Here is a 13,665-nt window from a genome sequence, read left to right as displayed (position 1 = left end):
GAGTTTATAGAAACTAAGTGGACACCTTATTGCAGCTGAAACCTACACCACCTCTGAGGAGGAGGCAGGGCAGGTAGCCAGGTTGTAAGCAGAGGAGCACACTACAGGTCAGAGAGGTTCAGTGACTGCCTTACCAAAGGTAGCGAGCGCAGCTTGTAAGAGACTGGGCTGGGACCGGAACCCAGAGTCTAACCGTGCGGCAGTTGTCCAAATCTGGGCCCTGATGCATCCACTCCAATTCTGAAAATCAGCCCGTGACCTTTAGTCACAAGGCAGAGAGGAAAAAGATCCATGAGATTACAGGTGTCTGAGGGCTGAGATATCTTTGTAGGGGGAGAATAGATCCTGCTGGCCAAAGTCCCAGGCAAAGGTGAGGCAGCACCCACCTGTGACCAGTGTGAAGGTATCCATGCTGGCAGTTGGCACTTTTAAGGAGTTCCTATGATTTCACCAGCAGCAAACAGGTGATTTTCAAAATCAACAATTTGATTTTATTAATACCTGGAGTCTGTTTGCTTGGTGGACTTTGTGGATCCTTTCTTTCTTTCTTCTTTCTTTCTTTCTTTCTTTCTTTCTTTCTTTCTTTCTTCCTTCCTTCCTTCCTTCTTCCTTCTTCCTTCCTTTCTTTTCTTTCTTTCTTTCTTTCTTTCTTTCTTTCTTTCTTTCTTTCTTTCTTTCTTTCTTTCTTTCTTCCTTCCTTCCTTCCTTCCTTCCTTTCTTTCTTTCTTTCTTTCTTTCTTTCTTTCTTTCTTTCTTTCTTTCTTTCTTTCTTTCTTTCTTTCCTTTCTTCTTTCTTTTCTCTCTTTTTGAAGTAGATAATACGCCTAGAGTCCAACACACAGCCTGAACTCACAACCCTGAGATCAAGACCTGAGCCAAGATCAGGAGTCAGACACTCAATGGACTGAGCCACCCAGGCACCCTGGGAGCTTGTGGTTCTTTAGGAGGCATTAGTAGAGATCATGGGGCAAGGCTCAGGCAGTGAACTTGGTCTTAAATTATCTTCTGAGCTTGGTGCTAGTGGCTGCCAGGCATAGGAGATGGCCGGGTAGCCTGGAGCACCTTGGCTATTCAGTGGTGTCCCTGAACGTGGCAGCTGGGTTCAGACCCACTCCTGAGACCTGAGGCTACCTCTAGAACATACTATTATTTATAGGGACCAAGGCTCTCTATGGGTCTGGAGGCCTCTGCTTGGCCATTGGTGGACACACCAGGATTGGGACTTGTGGGAAATGCCTCCTCCAAGGCTCGAAACCCCTCATTCTGATGTGGGATCTGAGCATCATGCTAACATTCCCAAAAGAGCCTCTGGGTTCCTGGAGCTGAAGCTGACCACTCATTAGGGCACATAAGATGCCCCCCTTCCCAGCTGGGGTAATCCTACCTACTTAGCAGGGCCCCGAGCCCACCCTTAGCTTTCTCAGTGGAGGACTAGCCCTTCTAGCAGAGCTTGCGGTCTAGGGCAGATGCTTAGAAGAAGAAGTCAAACCCATGGGAGCCTTCCCAAGGGAAGGGAACTCACCTGCCCTTTCCTTCCCCAGCTCTTTGGTTCTAGCTGCACAGATAATATAAAAATACCCTTCCAAACATCCCTGCCCTTTCACAATTCTTCAGAATAATTGGATGGAATTAAGTATCTTTTTTCCTAATTGCTTACCTGTCTAGATGTTCTTTCCGTATTGTGGGTATGTAGGTGGTGGCATGGGCAGGAATGCAGATTCTCTACTTTTCTCGGGAATTGGTTATTTTTCCAATATTCACACCTACTTGCCAACATTCACCCCCCTTCTGGCTAGACTAGCTCCAGATTCTCCTCTGGGGAGCCATTTCCTTCCCTCCAGGCCCTGCCATGTGCTGTGATTAGAATGGCCTCTCTCCCCAGATTCAGGAGTAGACCTGTTTCCTGTCACTTGCAGTATATTTTCCAATCAATATGCCTCTAACATCATCTAAGTGGCAACAGATTCCCTCGTGAGTTACAGACTTCAAGCCAGGCATGTGATCTGATACTTTTATTCAGTCACTCAATTAACAAAGCATGGTTCACAACTTGTCAGGATGCATCCAAGTGCCTGATATTTCTAACAAGGAGTCAGCAGAAGGAAATGAGGGTCGGAATCGAACCTATTAGGGAAACTGTCAAGAGGCCATCCAAGATCCTCACTATGTACCTGGCTTTCCCATCTTTCTGAGAAATACCTTCAGGGCAGCCGCATCCATGTGCCAGACACAGTGAGTTGCCTGACAGGTGGCAGGGAAGGATGGGGCTGCATGAGGTCTCATTCCCTCCTCTTGTCCCTCCTGCCGGTCCATTGGCACTGTGTCCTGTGTGGGCCCCACCCCTGTCCCTTTACTTAAGTCTCTCCTCCCAAAACTGTCCCCTTTGATATGCCAAAGACCTACCCTTCCCCCAAACTCCAATCCAAGTCCTGCCTCTGCCAGGAGTCTTCCAGGTTGGAGCTAATCTCTTTCCCCCTCTAATGGTGGTCCCTTCAGCCTTTACTGAGTGACAGTGGGTGCTTGTGTGTCATAGCACCATCATTCCTCCACAGCCACGGGGAGATCATTGGCTCTGTGGACATTTGAACCTCGTTGTCATCTCTATTCCTAATACGCAGGCCCAGGCCCTGGCCCAGGACAGGGCCAACTGCACCGTGTATGGGTGGCAGAACTGAGCTGTGGAAAGGAGGAATCCTTGCTCCAGAAGGAAGGGTCCTTCCTTCCAGGAGACATGGTTCTCTGCACTTAACTAAGGGTGAGGAAGGGCTGCTCCTCCAGCTTCTTCCTAGGAGCCCTGAATGGGAGCCTCATGAATCAGAATTGGTCTCTGGATGGGCACCGGGTGGCTCCGTTGGGTGAACAACTGCCTTTGGCTCAGGTTGTGATCCTGGGGTCCTCGGATAGAGCCCTGTGTTGAGCTCCCTGCTCAGCAGGGGGTCTGCTCCTCTCTCTCCTTTTGCCCATCCCCTTGCTTGTGTTTTCTCTCTCTCAAATAAATAAATATGTATAAAAGAATTGGTCTCCGGAATTTGCCTTAATCTGGCTTAACCTAGTCACCACTTCAGGCCTGGACTCCTGCATTCCAAGGGAATGGGGTCCTCAGGCTCAAGCTATAAGTGGGTTATACTCAGTCCCTCTTCTTAAAAAAGAATCCAATAATGATAGAAATTAATGCTTAATAATAAAAGCTAATGCTTTTTGAGCCTTTACTAAATATATGCCAAACATGCCACTTGACAGATGAGGAAACCGAGGCACAGTACTACATAACTTGCCGAAGGATACCCACTGTTTGAATTCAGAACCCACACTCCTAACCATCCCTCACCCCACCCACTGCCCAGATCATTCAGCTTTTTGCTCCAGCTCCTCCTTGGCCCCTTACTCCACTCTGTTCACCCAGGACCCATCATGAGGCAGCCCATATAGGGGTTTAGTAAACGCTTATGGAACCAGTGAAAGGAAGCAGGGAATTCCGTTTACCAGGGTATCCCCAGGAAGGAGAGGAACAACAAACATGCTGAAAGCCCAGCTTCCAGGACATTCTGTCACTGCCACATCCAGGGAGGGGGATGTTTCAGGTCCCAGATTTATTTATTTATTTATTTATTTATTTATTTATTTATTCATTCATTCATTCATTCATTCATTCATTTTTATGATTTTACATATTTACTCACGAGAGACACACAGAGAGAGGCAGAGACACAGGAAGAGGGAGAAGCAGGCTCCCTGCAGGGATCCTGTTGCAGGACTCCATCCCAGGACCCCGGGATCAGGACCTGAGCCAAAGGTAGATGCTCAACGTTGAGCCACCCAGATGTCCTCTGGTCCCAGATTTCTGACTGACTCTCGTCCCTGTTCATGTAAGATTGGAGGGCACGAGTGCAGTTGCCTCTTGGCCAGACCTCGTGAGAGTACTCCAGGGAAAATCCTCCACGGATGGCAGTGGCTTCTGAGGTTGTGCCCCAAGCAGATGGATGAGAGAGCTGGGATGTTTGCATCAGTCAGAATGACTTTGATTTCAAGCAACAAAGCCCTACCCACATTAGCTTAGCAACGAAGGAAATTTATTGGCTCATGTAGCTGAGACATCACGAAATGAACTTCAGGGCACCTGGGTGGCTCAGTCGGTGAAGCAGCTGCCTTCGACTCAGGTTATGATCCCAGGGTCCTGGGATGGAGCCCCATGACAATGGGCTTCCTGCTCAGTGGGGACTCTGCTTCTCCCTCTCCCTCTACCCCTGTCCACTGCTCATTCTCTCTCTCTCTCAAATAAATGAATAAATAAATAATCTTAAGAAAGAAATATGTACTTCACGCATGGTTTCATCAGGGCTCTGGCTCCATTTTTCTCCAATCACTTTCCTATCTGCTCCCATCCTCATAGAGCTTTATCCATAGGCTGCCTCCCAGTAGCATGGAGGGTTGCAGGCCTCCTTCTGGGAGGAATGCTAGACACCACTCCACCCCCACTCACAATTTTTGTCTGAAAAGGCTCACTTGACATAGTACTGCCTCTCCGAATGTCTGATCCTAAATGGCTGCTTCAGCAAACCAAGATGATGGAGTCGATGAGTATTTCTAAGTGGCATTTGGGCCCCAGAGCTCACTGGAGACCAGAAGAATTTCTGCCAAATGCTCTCTGGTCTGACTTGCTGGTATCTTGATTTTACCAAGTAATAAAGTTATCTCAGTGGCAGGACAGTGGAACTGGGGCACCCAGGCCTGTGCCCTTCAGCTTTCAGTGCTGTATGTGGGTCTGTTGAAGACCCGTGAGGGGCCCAGCACTCCGATTTTGGAGGCTCCACTGCACATCTGGCAAACATGAAAGTATGCCTACATCCCATATTCAACAAAATTGAAAAACAATTTTAAGAGAATTGAGCTCAGTTGCATTTGAGTAGGTGACAATATTATAATTTGTAAACATTTGCTTTTATTGACTTGGCTGTTGCATTTTCTTTTTTTTTTTTTTTTTTTTTTGAGATTATTTATTTACTCATGAGAGACACACACACACACACACACAGAGGCAGGCAGAGACACAGGCAGAGGGAGAAGCAGGATCCATGCAGGGAGCCCGACGTGGGACTCGATCCCGATCCCGGTCCCCAGGATCACGCCCCAGGCGAAGGCGGCGCTAAACCTCTAGGCCACTGGGGCTGCCCAAGCTGTTTTCTTAGTTTAGAAGCAAACACATTTTCTTGGGCCTTTGCAAAGCTCCCAGGTAGGAGGCTGTGGCCTGTTGTGTATAATGGAGGATCGGCCTGATTGAAGATTTGTGCGCAAGTGACCTTGGGCAAGCTGCCAACCTCTCTTGGCCTCTGTGAGGTCAATTGTCCATTGACAATAAGGATGTTTGCATTTTTTTCCCTGTTACTGCCCTGAGAGCTGCCCTTCCAGCTGGAGGAGCAGAGGGGGTAAACTGAGTGTCACTGGAAAGTCAAGTAAACCCAATTCCTTTGGGATCCGTTCGACACTTGCCAAAATATAGAGAATAATCTAGTGAATTTCCATGTACCCATTGCTCAGTTCCAACAATTAGCCCATAGTGCATGATTACCCCTTATTCCCTCTATATGTCCACCACCTACGCTCCCTTTGACCCAGACATTATATTATTATATTTCTTAATATTCCAGTATATGTCTCTAAGAAGAAATGGTTCCACTTTTGAAACACAAACTACAGAAAACACAAATTTCTTAATGTCATCAACTTTCCAGTCTGCACATTTCCCTACTGTCTGTCCTACATACACCTTTAAAAAAAAAAAAAAAAACTAATTTGCAGGGTGCCTGGGTGGCTCAGTCAGTTAAGCGTCTGTCTAGGTCTCAACTCAGGTCTCAATCTCAGGGTTGTGAGTTCAAGCCCTATATTGGCCTGCATATTGGGCTCTATGCTGGGCATCAATCCTATTAAAAGAAAAAAAAAGTAAAAAAATCTAACTTGTTTATTCCAATCAGGATCCAAACAAGATTTATGACTGGTTAATAGGTTTCCTCAGACTCTTTTAATTGCTTTCTCCCCGTTCTTTAGCTTTCTCCCCATTCCCCTTCCCCATCTCCTCCGTAGTCTGCATCTCACTGATGGTATCTTTGTGGTATTATTTAACATGTTCCTTTGTCCCCTACATTTCCTGTAAATTGGAAGTTAAATCTAGAAGCTTAATCAGATGTTTTTAGATATATCTTTTGGCAAAATCACTTTATAGGTGGTCTTGTGTTCTTCCATCAGGAGGCACATAATGTCTATTTTCCTGCTTATTATTAGTAGTTGTTAATTTATTCATTTTTTAGGGTTTGCAAAATGATGATATTCAAATCTATCATTCCTTATTTGGTTATTATGTGGACTGTCTCTATAGAGAGCAACTTCCCCTTCATTATTTGGCTACCCCGGGGTATAGTTCTTAAGGAAAAGACAGAATAAATGCTTGGTTCTCTCCCTCCTGCCCTTTATTTACTAGTTTTGTTTTTTTGTTTGTTTTGTTTTTTTAATTTTATTTATTTATTCATGAGAGACACAGATTGAGAGATGCAGAGACACAGGCAGAGGGAGAAGCAGGCTCCATGCAGGGAGCCCGACGTGGGACTTGATCCCGGAACTCCAGGATCATGCCCTGGGCTGAAGGCGGCGCTAAACTGCTGAACCACCAGGGCTGCCCTATTTACTAGTTTTGTAAATAATAAGTTAGCTCTCTAGTATTCACCAAAGGTGATCAATGAGTCTTTATATTTTAGAAGTATTTTTAATTTAAAAATTTAAATAAAAACTTTTTTAATTTAAAAAAAAATTTTTTTTTGGTGGGCTCCATGCCCAGTGTAGAGCCCAATGCAGGGCTTGACCTCACAACCCTGAGATCAAGACCTGAGCTGAGATCAAAAGTCAGATGCTTAACCAACTGAGCCACTCAGGTGGCCCAATTTTTTTGTTAAGTAATCTGTACATTCAAGGTGGAACTTGAACTCACGACCTCAAGATCAAGAGTTGCTAGCTCCACCAACTAAGCCAGAGAGGTGCCCCTCAATGAGTCTTTTTAAAAAATCATTATGAACTTGTAGATTTAAATGTGCTTGACAGGATGCCTGGTTGGCTTAATGGTTAAGCATCTGCCTTTGGCTCTGGGCGTGATCCTGAGGTCCAGGATCGAGCTCTGCATCAGGTTCCTTGCAGGGAGCCTGCTTCTCCCTCTGCCTGTGTCTCTGCCTCTCTCTCTGTGTCTCTCATGAATGCATAAATACAATATTTTTAAAAAAATAAATGTATTTGCCGTATTTCAATGAACTGCAATTATTATGCATATTGACTTTCAAATGGTCTCAATTTGGGTGCAGGGGCAGCCTGTCCCTCTTACCCTTGAACCCCTTGGACAGCCTCTGTTTCAGAAGTTTTTGATACATTTGCTGTTTTCAGGTGTGATGAGTTGATCCAAATTCAAGCTCACGCTGTACTTTCACTCAGTCAGTTCCCAGTTTTGCAAACAGTCTTTTCTCCAAGGGGCCCTGGTTCCTTTAATTTGAACATGATAGTTAGGGGCCACCACCTGGGTACTGGAAGTGCTCATGGTTTCTAATACTTCTAGGCGCCTTTTCAGAGATTAGAGACAGGATTTTTTTTTTTTTTTTTAATTTTAAGAAAAGATCTGAGTTTGTGGCAAATGTGTGGCTCGTTGGCTGGGCACCTGACTCTTGATTTCAGCTCAGGTCATGATCTCAGGGTCATGAGATAGAGCCCCACACTCAGCTCAGAGCCTGCTTAAAATTCTCTCTCTCCCTCTCCCTCTGTCCCCCCCACTCACACACATTCTTTCTCTAAAAAAAAAAGAAAAGAAAAGATGTCGGCCTGGAGCATAAAACCCTGAGATCATGACCTGAGCCAAAATCAAGAGTTGGATGTTCAACTAAGCCACCCAGGTGCTTTTTGTTTTTTTGTGCCTGTCTTACTTCATTTAGTATGTCTTCACGATTTATTCATATTACAGACTTTCCTTCCTTTTTAAGACTGAATAGTATTCTGTCATGTGTAAAGACCACATTTTGCATATCCATTCATCCATGGACGAATGGACATGGATTGCTCCCACATTTAAACTATTGTGAAAAAAAAAAACTATTGTGAATAATGCTGCTATAAACATGGGCGTACAGATTATCTTTTGAGACCCTGCTTTCGATTCTATTTGGTATATACTCAGAAGGGGAATTGCTGGATCAAATGAAATTCTATTGTGAATCTTTTGAAGAAACTCCCTCATTTTTTTTATGGCTACAAAGCACTCCATTATGTGAATGTACTATTGTTTATTCAGCCAGGCCTTACTGACACACGTTTGCTTTTTTCCAAGCATTGGTTATTAAAAACAGAGCTGCAATAAAGAGCCTTATCCTTCCATCTTTTTTATTCTTTGCAGTTTATCTTTAGGATAGATTCCTAGAAGTGGGATTGTGGGATCAAAGGACACAAGCATGCAATCTATTAGGTATCAACAAATTCCTTTCCATAGGGACAGTATCATTTTGCACTCCCAACAGCAAAGTGTGAGAATGTTTGTTTTCTCATAGCCTGGACAAAAGAGTATTTGTTATATTTTGGATTTTAGCCAAACTTATCAGCAAGAAATAGTTCCTTGTAGCAATTTGCGTTTCTTCAACTATAAGTGAGGTTGAGCATCTTTAGTACATTTTTTCTCACAGGTTGTTGGTCTTTTAATTTATGCTAGCAGCTCTTTATATATTAAGAATGCTAATACTGGGGATCCCTGGGTGGCTCAGCGGTTTAGCGCCTGCTGTCGGCACAGGGCGAGATCCCGGAGTCCCAGGATCGAGTCCCACATCGGGCTCCCTGCATGGAGCCTGCTTCTCCCTCTGCCTGTGTCTCTGCCTCTCTCTCTCTCTGTCTCTCATGAATAAATAAATAAAATCTTAAAAAAAAAAAAAGAATGCTAATGCTTTGTGATGTAAGTTGTGAATCTTTTTTTTACCCTTCTGCCATTTCTCTATTTAATTTTACTTATTTATATATTTTAAACTTATTTAATTTGCCTTACAAAACTTCAATTCCTTGTAGCTTACTAATCTTTCCTTTTATTGCCTCTGAGTGTCGGGTCAGAATTAAGAAAGCTTTTCCCACTCCCAAGTTATAGAAGAACTGCCCCCTATTTTCCTTTAGTACTTGGGTAGTTTCATTTTTACACTTAAATATCCAATCCCTTTGGAATGTACCCTAGAATATGAGAGGGATGCCTCCAATTGTTCCAGATTCCACAGGAGTCTCCAGTTACCTGAACATTGTTAAATCATAATCATTCTTCCCCCACAATTTGTGATGCCGCCTTAATCATACACCAGCTCTCCATAGGCAACAGGGGCTATTTCTGGATTTTGTATTGTTTTCCAGAGAAACCACTCCATCTCACTCACCATTACTCAGGACACCCCCACCCTACCCGCCCACCAAGGCAATACCTGAGGGTCCCACCTGACAGCAAAGCCCTTTGCTTCAGACTCAGAGGTCAAATTCTGGAGGCAAGTGCTTTTAACAGAGGGTCTGTGGGCGCCAGATGCATACTAACCCATACTCTGCTGATGTTGTTTCTGGAGAATCACCTTCAGAGAGGGGGGCTCTCTGGCAGCAGGGGGCCCCTGTTCAGTCTCTGGGGAAGGGGTGAGTGGGCCTCAAACAATTGGATGTTTACAATCAGTGCTGGGGGCAGGGCAGAATCAAATGCCCAGTTAATGGCAGCCCTTAAAGGGTGTCTTTTTCTCAGACAGACAAAGCAACCACTTACCCCCAACTCATCAATATCCACTTAGCTTCTACTTCAGAGCAAATACCTTGCTCTATGCTATGGAGGAAGAGAGTTGATACACTGTTCCTGCTTCTTTGAGGGGGGGTAGAAGCAGAAGCTCAAAGAGCTTTATAAATGCATGGAAAAGAGGCTGAGGCCTTGTTTTCTATCAGCATCAACACATCGGCTTCAGTGAATGGATGTCTCTGGTCAAAACTCTACTAGCTAGAAATATGAGCTCTGGGAGGAGGAGAAGCTCAGAGAGTGGAATGGCTGGGACAAACTTAATGATATGGTGAGCTATCAGTCTTTAAATATACAAGTGAAATAATAAAAAATGCGTTCTATAAGACAGGCTTGAAGTTTAAAGGGGAACAGATCACTTCTAGCTTGGGGGCTCTAGGGACAATTTGTTGAATTGATTTTGCTATGAAGCAGAAGTAAATATCGATGAGCGGGTGGGGGTGATAAAGCAATTCAACTTGCAAATCCATCTGCAAATCAATTTTTGGTTTTCAAGGACCTGGTCAGCCTCCAGCGCATGCTATGAATATGGAAGGATCCTTTGGACGGGTTGCAGCTCTTACTTCCCCCCAGCACCTAGAAGGTAGACCCTGAAGGCCCAGAGCAGGGTTGGGCCACAGGAAGTGGAGGGCCTGTCTTACTTGCCCCTCTGGAGGGACTCCTGTATGATGTCAGAACTGCTCTACTCACCTGACAGCATCACTGTCACGATGGACACTGTAGAAGTTGACTTATAGTTGAGTACCCCACAATATTATTATTGTTCGTGTGGCCTGGATTTTGCAACTACTGCCACTCCCCCAAAAGCCATTCACAGCTTAGCAGCTCTGACCCCACCCCTCCCTTAGTACTCTGAGGTGACCTTGACACCCCAGTCTCATAGAATCAGACATTGTTTAAGAGTTAAAGGGACCCTAGGAGGTGTGGTGTCCCTCTTGGTGTTGGCAATGTTGGTTTGGGTGAAGAACAGTGGCAGGTGCGGATCCCCTACTCCGTTAGGACATCCACTCCTGGGAGGCCAGGGATCCTTAGGGAGCTCGTCTTGCCTCACAGCTGTGTGTGGAGGGAGGAGTTGCCTGGGTTGTCTGGTTCTGGTCCAGCTTGCCCCAAGCATGGGCCTTGTCCACATCCGGGACTGGCTCTTCTGGACTGCAGGAGAGCTGGAGGCTCAGCATGGGTGGGATGGGGTACTCAACACCTTAGCCCCTTTCTCTGCTTGCTGGGTTGTTGCAGAATTAAGCTGCTAGTTCTTCTTCTTCTTCTTCTTCTTCTTCTTCTTCTTCTTCTTCTTCTTCTTCTTCTTTCTTCTTTTTAAATATTTTATTTATATTATTCATGAGAGAGGCAAGAGACATTAAGCGAGAGGAAGAAACAGTTTCCCTGCGGGGAGCCCTATGAGGGACTCGGTCCCAGGACCCTGGGATCATGACCTGAGCCAAAGGCAGACGCTCAACCACTGAGCCACCCAGGTGCCCTTAAGCTGCTCCTTCCTAAGGTGAAGTGACCTCTGCTCATTCCTCAACCCCTGGGGAGTTACACCCATGTCCTCTAGTGCCCCCCACCACTATAACACCTGTCCACCCCACTCTGTCCATCATCTTTAGACTGACCACCCACTTCCTTTGCCTTTGTCTCACCTGGCATGCTTTACTCCCACCGCCTCTCTGTCCTGGTCCCCTCCCCAGCCTCACTCTTCTGTCTGCCACTCTGGCAGAAGACAGAGGGATAGTCATCTCCCTCGTGTGAGGTCTGGGTCTTTCTGTTGCCCACAGCAGCTGGTGGAGAACGGCTTTTGAAGGATCCTAGATAAAAATTAGCTAGAATCTCCTCAAAAAGATGAAACCAAGTAGATGTCATCCTATGACTTGGGAGGGGGCTAAAAGCTCTTCCCTCCCGCTCCACATAATCATGGTGGTTACTTTCTTTTTTTTTTTTTTTTAAGATTTTATTTATTTATTCATGAGAGACACACAGAGAGAGAGACAGGCAGAGACACAGGCAGAGGGAGCAGCAGGCTCCACGTAGGGAGCTTGATGTGGGACTCAATCCTAGGACCCCAGGATCAGGCCCTGGGCTGAAGGCAGGCGCCAAACCGCTGAGCCACCCAGGGATCCCCTTGTGGTTACTTTCATAGAGCAAACCAGATACAGTCCTGGTGTCTGGAGTTCATTGGGTGTGTAAGCTGGAGGAATGGTAGATAGGGTGACACTGAGGCTCAAAGTTACTAAACTCGTCTAACCTATCACTGAGACCCTCGGGCATCTTTCTGACCAGGTAAGTAAAATGGACCGTGGTGAGCCTTACCAGCACCCAGGCAGCTCGGAGGCTGGAGGAAGGAACTGGCTTCGGGGCTGAGCTGAGCCATCAGGTGAGGATGTCTTGGGGAGAAGGCCTTGGGGAGCGTGCTGGGAGGCTAGCCAGTACCTCCCCTGGCTCCACAGCTCCTAGAAGAGACGGCGGTCCCTAGCCCATGTTGCCAAAGGGACTGTTATGGCTTATAAGTTTCCAAGGCATCTGTCTCCAGAGAAGTAAGTTGGAGCACGAGCACGTGCACACAGACAGGAAGTTTTGTCACCCCTAGCCTGGCATGTGAGGGTCAGCAGTCTGTAGCAGGGCTCCATGAGGCCCTAAAAAGAGAACTCAAGGCTGTCCTCTTGTCCTTCTGAAAGCTTTGGGTGAAATGTTGAAAACTTAGCTTACGGTCTGGAAGAGGAAAAGCTACCCCAGCAAGAGCTCTGCCCTGTCAGGACAGCCCTGAGGTGAATGTGTATAGACTTTCATGCAGATATGTAAGATTTCTTGCTTCCATCGATCCCTGGGAGGAGTCAGATGGAAGGAAAAACAACCCCAGGAGACCCCCAGAGACCTCCCTGGATCTCCCACTTGTGTACATACTGGACTTGTGTACATACTGTTCCCTCTGCCTGGATGCCTTTGCCCTAGATCTTTGCTGGCCTGGCCTGTGGATGCTGACGGCTCAGCTCAAGGGTCAGCTACTACATGCCTTCCCTGACCCCTATCCCAAGGGACCCACCCTCCTAGAACTTGGTCTCTCTCTATGCTACTACTGCTTTTTCTTTATAGCTTTTAATATTATTTCTGTTAAATATCCTTACTTCTAGGGGCACCTGGGTGGCTTGGTGGCTGAATGTCTGCCTTCGGCTTGGGTGGTGATCCCAGAATCCCTAGATCAAGTCCTGCTTCTCCCTCTGCCTGTGTCTCTGCCTCTCTCTCTCTGTGTGTGTGTGTCTCTCATGAATAAATTCGTAAAAAAAAAAAAAAATCCTTACTTCTCCAGCCCCCACTAACGGGGGCGTGAGCTCTCTGAGAGCCAGGCTGCTCCATGGTGATCACTGCCATATCCCGGTGCCCGGAACAGTGCCTGGAATGGTGCCTGGCACCCAGTGGATGTTCAATCTGTAGCTGCAGAAGTGGTGGTGGGTGGTACTTGGGTTGATAGAGAAAGGAAGAAGGTGGCTTGGAGAGAGATGTAGAAATGCGGGGAGGAGATGCCTTTTGCTTTCCATCAGCTTTCTTCTTTGTGTGTCTCCTGAGGGGCTGATCATGTGAAGAAAGAGGCATCCCATGGGCCCCCATCCCTTTGAGTGCCCTTACCAGCAAGGTGACTGGAGTCAGGCCAAGAGACTGTCCCCCAACAGAGGTGTTTCTGGGGCAGCAGGATCCATACCCATCACTGCTCTCTGTCTAAACCAAAACATACCTAGCCCCATGAGCAAATCCATTGCAAATTTTTCTCTGTGTGCCGCTAGAACCAGGAGCCCCATGCTGGAAAGCAATGGAGGTGGGACCCTTTGACTTGCCGAAGTTTACAAGCAAAGTGTCACAGG

This window comes from Canis lupus, chromosome 18 (genome assembly GCF_003254725.2).
Source record: "Canis lupus dingo isolate Sandy chromosome 18, ASM325472v2, whole genome shotgun sequence".
NCBI lineage: Eukaryota > Metazoa > Chordata > Mammalia > Carnivora > Canidae > Canis > Canis lupus.
The sequence above is the reverse complement of the archived record's forward strand: the minus strand, read 5'-3'. Positions refer to the sequence as shown.